This window comes from Vigna radiata, chromosome 8 (genome assembly GCF_000741045.1).
Source record: "Vigna radiata var. radiata cultivar VC1973A chromosome 8, Vradiata_ver6, whole genome shotgun sequence".
Lineage (NCBI taxonomy): Eukaryota > Viridiplantae > Streptophyta > Magnoliopsida > Fabales > Fabaceae > Vigna > Vigna radiata.
In genome coordinates this window covers 26,254,568-26,260,356 of record NC_028358.1, presented here as the reverse complement: position 1 = coordinate 26,260,356, position 5,789 = coordinate 26,254,568, and the positions used below count along the sequence as shown (strand labels likewise).

Sequence of the window (5,789 nt, the reverse complement as noted above, 5' to 3'; positions counted from 1 at the left end):
TCATATGACAGGAAGACGAGAATGGTTAGTAAACCTCAATCCGAGTATAAAGAGCTGTGTAAGATTTGCAGACAACAGCACAATCATGGCGGAAGGTGTTGGCAAAGTCTTGATCACCTGGAAAAGTGGTAAGATCGCCTACATGGATGACGTTCTGTATGTTCCTTCAATGAAGAGCAACTTGCTAAGTTTGGGGCAACTCCTAGAAAAAGGGTACACCATGGTTATGAATCAAAAACACATAGAGGTGTTTGACAGCAAAGGGCGTCCTGTGTTTAAAGCACCACTTGCTCGTAATAGGACCTTCAAATTGAACCTAAATGCTGCAACTATACAGTGTTTTTCCGCAAGACATGAAGAAGAACGGTGGCTATGGCATTACAAATACAGACATCTGAATTTCAAAAGCTTGAGTCAACTGAAAAGCAAAGATTTGGTGAAAGGTGTGCCTTCAATAAGTGTTCCAGACAGAATCTGTGAGGGTTGTGCTATACGTAAACAACTTAGAAGGAGATTTCAGCAATCGGTACCCAAAAGATCGAAACAGCCCCTGGATGTTGTCCACTCAGACATTTGCGGTCCCTTCGATGTTTCATCAGTTGGAGGTAACAAATATTTCTTGCTGTTTGTAGACGAATGGACTAGGAAAATGTGGATATATTTGTTGAAAGAGAAGAAAGAGGTATATTCATATTTTGTGAAATTTTGTTTTTTGGTGGAGAGACAATCTGGCTCACAGGTTAAGGTGTTTAGAACCGATGGAGGGGGAGAGTTCAACTCCTCTGAGATGGAGAAATTCTGCATTGATAAAGGCATTGTGCACAAATTCTCCCATACCTCATGCTCATCAATCACACACTCAATCACAGGTAAAAACTTACCTTAAACATACCAATTACTCTCATTCTCTGAGTACCAACGCGCTCAACTGCTTCCCAGGCTTGGTCCACGTTCATTCTTCATCAAATTCAACATTTTTCACCAAAATACTCTGTGATAATCGATTATCACTTTGATAATCGATTATCTCAGTGAAAATTACCCAAAAACATCATGTAGGAAGGGATAATCGATTATCGTCCCTAATAATCGATTATTCCCGCAACCAAACTCAATATCAACAAGCATATAATCGATTATCACTAGTGACACTACAAAAAAAACGTCATTTAGGGGGGGTTTTTTTTACGATTTGCGGGGGTTTTCGCCCTCCGCTAAATAATTTCCGGGGGTTTTTTAAACCCCCGCAGTTTGAGTCGCCACAATCTATCTGCGGGGGTTTTCTGCGACCTCCGGTATCACATTCAATTTGCGGAGGTTTTTCTGCGGAGGGTAAAAACCTCCTCTATTACTGGCTATTATTTTGTGGGAGTTTTTAACCTCCTTTATTTTCAACTATTTAATTACAAAAAATATCTGTATTTTTTATATACTATTCAATTCACCAGCTTATTAAAATAATAAAAAAATAAATAAAATATATAAAATTGTAAAATACAAAAAAATAATTCAAAATTAATTTTATTGATAATTTAAAATAACATACATTCATTTACAAATATTATATTCTCAATGTCATCATAATGACATAAAACTAAATTCAACTTAAATGTAATTACAACTTCATCCATAATCACTAAAAATACATAATAGACTAATTATAATTCTATAATAAAAAATATAATAAACTCCCAAAATGTTGCTAACATGAGATAATCTTCTTGTACTCAAAGAAAACCCAAACTTTGCATCAACAACTTCCTGAAATGATAAAAGAAAAATATTAAAATAAAATAATAAATAATATAAGAGTAATTTGACATAATGTGTATATACTATTTCAGCTACAACTATTCATTTAAAGAAGCAAAACAAGAAACTAAAACAATTGAAATAAGCTACTAATATTTAGAATTAAAACTGCAAAATCAAGAAGCAACATAGTAACTATAAACTGAAACGGACAATTATTACCTCTTGAATACGGATAGATACTACATTAAACTTGGCGGATACAAGCAGTGTAGCACCTTCTTGTTCCTATATGAAGAAAGACAAGAACTTATTAATTTTGGGTTCATGGAGAGTACCAAAGCTCNAGCTCAAGTATTTCGTCTAATTTCATTTTTCCAACAAATTAGAAAGAGAGCTTCACATTTGAACAAACCCTTTAAAACAAACACTATAGAAGTTACAGTTTTCAACCAAAGGTTACAACTTGAGTTTATTCGTTTGGCCTATTGCAACAAACGTTAAAACCATAAAGTATAACTCATGTTCAAAGAGAACGAGAAAAAACAATGGGGAAGTCCAAATGTTCGTATCCAATTTTAATTTTAAATTTTCCTTTTCACCTAGGACATAAGTATACTTATCTCCCATTAAAAGCAATCCTTTATGCAATGCATCTTCAAGGAGTAGACAGTAAAAATGTCAATTAGATAAAAGAAAATATAAGNGACAGAAATANAAAAGACAATTTGTATTTCCACCCATAATTCCAACAGAACATATTCATTATCCAACTGAGTTTGATATAATCTCTTCATGATATTGTAGAAATAGAAAGGAAGTAAATAATTGACTAGCNAAGTGTGATGCTAGTAAAAACAAAAGTCACAATCCAGTAGCGGAACACTGAACTTTAGGACTTTGTCATGTACTATGAAGTTTCAGCNTCCCTATCAGAAAACAGGACAGGAGAAAGTAAAAGAAGGCATTGTTTCACCTCTAACAATTTTGGAACCAACGAACAACATTGCGGATAATATATACCTCCATTAGATTGATCACGACATTCAATTTTTTGAAAGATCTGTCCAACCTATCTCAACATGAAAGCAAATGAAGCAACAAAAAGGTAAGCAGGGTGTTAGAAATTCATCTTTGCCTCCATCAACCCATCATTATAGTGAAATTTCAAATGTGTTTGTTGAGAGTTTTTAGGTTACTTCACTTAAATATTAGTAAGATGAACAATACATATATACACAAATCTATGTCTTGGTGAACTTAATTCCTTAAATCTAAATTTTTATTCGACAACCTCTAATCTAGTTATCCAAAGAGCTCAATAGTTTGTGTAAAAAAATGATTTACAATCATTACAAGATTTTGGATTTATAAGGAACGAATGACTCTGACACTTAAAAAAATTAAGAAAAAATTCACAGTCTAGTTATAAGCTTCAGTTTATAATAAATGAAATCAAACTTAAAAAGAAGACTGTGAAGAATCAAGTGTAGNGTTAAGATTCCCCTGCATTTGCTTGAAAAAAGACAGAAAATTCCATTTAAAATATAAAGTAGCGGTGTGACACTAACCTTGGAAAACTATTGTTTTTTACTATCTTTTTCCCATATTTTCTCCACTGGTACCCACCATCCAGAACATCAACTGCGCTTCTCATTTGAAATGCATATATGTGGTCCTGTTGCTTAAATATGAGGCAAACAAATTCTGTATTTTTTCCAAACTTCTTTCCACACAGAAAAAGAATAACAATGCCACTGGATATTTCATACAAAAAACAAAACACAACAATTGAAGAAAAGTCACATTTGGCAGCCATGAAATAAGGTTATAAAGGCAATGTTTATGAAAAATCTATGACAGAAACTTATTCCTAGTATTGAACCACAAAAATGAATTAGGAATTCCATTACATTGAAGCAGATACAGTAAAAAAATACAAAGATTAAAGAAGAATTATAATGAAGATTCTAGGGTTGGGAATTTGGGACATTTTGATCGGTGAATAGAAAGGATTCAATGATTGAATAGATGGAATGGAACGCAAAAAGGTTTTAATCGGGCAAAAGTGAAGATAGAACGNTGAGGATAGGTTTAATCGGTGAAAAGTGGATTCTATGGTGGATTAGACTTATGTAAGGGAGAAATGTACATGAGAATGAAGATCCAGAAACTAACCGTGGCTGGCGGATGATGATTTGAGGCGGAGGAGCTCGAAATATGGATTGGAGACGAGCGGAGGTTCGAGAGAAAAAGAGACGTGTGCGGGTGGATCTCTCGAGAATGGNTGGATGAAGGGCGAAAGTTCTTTTTANGGTTTTGATCTGGGCAAAGTTCTTTTAGGTTTAGATTTGGGGGGAGTTTCAAAGAGTGTAAAATCATGGAGGGAAACAAAAAAGTATTAAAGAAAAGAAAAAGGTAAAAGGAAAAAATTATTATAATTTAGGGAAGATATAAACCTCTTCTAAAAAGAATTTAAACCCCCTCTATTATCAGCACTTAAACAATTCACTAAATTCCTTTTAAATTATGTTAGTTTGTGGTACTTTTTTAAAACCCCCTCAAAATAACCTCCACTAAATAGCAGTTTTTTTGTAGTGTGATAATCGATTATTACCGAAACGAAACACATCCTAGACATTATCCAAACATTCAAACATACATACTTCAACTCTAAATCACGTGGAAACATAGTCCACACATCATACATGCATTCAAGCATCACATACCCATGTAAACATACTCAAACACATATAATACATCACTTAAATCATCCAACCCAATCACTGACATGTTATGCCCAATAAAATCCAAATATAATGCATATAATTACTACCACACCCTTACACATGTATTTGCATGGGAAACCCCCAAGCCTCATAACTTTATTCTTCCTTAGCATCAAACAAGGATTATTAATCAAAATGACTAAGAACATATATAACATACGATAATTAACAAATAAAGATAAACTTCCCCATACCTTGGGCAATCCTAGGGCTTTGTGTACACTCTAAAACACCACCAATCTCTATGGTTTTTGTAGTTCTTCCTTTTCTCTCCCAAAACCGCCTCTCTCTCTCTCTTTATCTTTCCCCATCTCTGTTTTACATTTTAGATGTAGGTTAAAATTATGAAACCCTAGTTTCCCTTTCTCCTTTTTATCTTTTCTGTTGAGATTATTGATAAGGGGAGCACTGGTTTAGCTAAACCTTAATCTCACAGCGTTCTGGTTTTTTATGATGACAACACATTATTAATAACACATGTATTGTTATGTGTTATATGTTCAATTCTTTATTGTGAATGAGATCTTAAAGAACATGTTTGTGTTGATTCTCATATATGTATGCATATTAACTGTTTTTATACTTGATAACTTGTGATTGCATTACATATGTTTAAGAAAAGAAAACCACGTGCACTTTGTTGAACTTATATTGTGTGGCAAAACTGCAAGTTTTAAGTCGACTTCATTATGAAGTAAGTCGATTAAAACTCGTGACTTTACACAAATTTTCAAAAACAGTGTTGTGAGTAATTTTGCATTGAAAAGTTTTTCAAAACTGATTTGAAGTGTTTAAGTCGACTACACGCGCAGTGAATTTGACTTAGCTAGTTATTTGTTTTGAATTTTTGTTAATGTTTTTGTGTTGTAACGACTATATTTCTATTCTATGCTAAAGCATTAAATGCAAGTCAACTGAATTAAATGCAAAATATTTTTGGTTGTTATGACTATTGCTAATTTGTTATAACTGTTATAACTGTCTAATGATAGTTGACTACATTAGTGGCAAAGTCGACTATAGGAGCGTCTGATTTATAGAAAACTATAAATAGACGTGATTTTGTTGATCAAAAAGAGACTTTGGTTGATCTAACAATTTCATTTGCTGTTTCAGATTGTGATCTTGAGAAAAACGCTCCAAGGAATCATCAAGAAGACAGAGGATATCTTTCTTTGAAGAGTTTCTTAAGGAGGAAGAAATTTGCGCTTACTGTTTGATCAAATTATGCACTGCTGGTGTTCATCA

At 33.3% G+C, this 5,789-nt stretch overlaps 1 long non-coding RNA gene across 2 annotated transcripts; it reads right to left on the bottom strand.

Annotated features, from left to right (window-relative positions):
• Nucleotides 1–1,981: 1,981 nt before the first annotated feature.
• Nucleotides 1,982–3,429, bottom strand: LOC106771761. 2 transcript variants are annotated; one of them, XR_001376507.2, is made up of 3 exons: nucleotides 3,324–3,429; nucleotides 2,729–2,824; nucleotides 1,982–2,040 (listed from the first exon to the last, which is right to left on the bottom strand). It is a non-coding gene; the product is annotated as an uncharacterized LOC106771761 (long non-coding RNA). The 2 variants fall into 2 exon arrangements; XR_002669115.1 differs by having other exon boundaries at nucleotides 1,990–2,040; nucleotides 2,776–2,824.
• Between the last annotated feature and the right edge of the window lie 2,360 nt (nucleotides 3,430–5,789).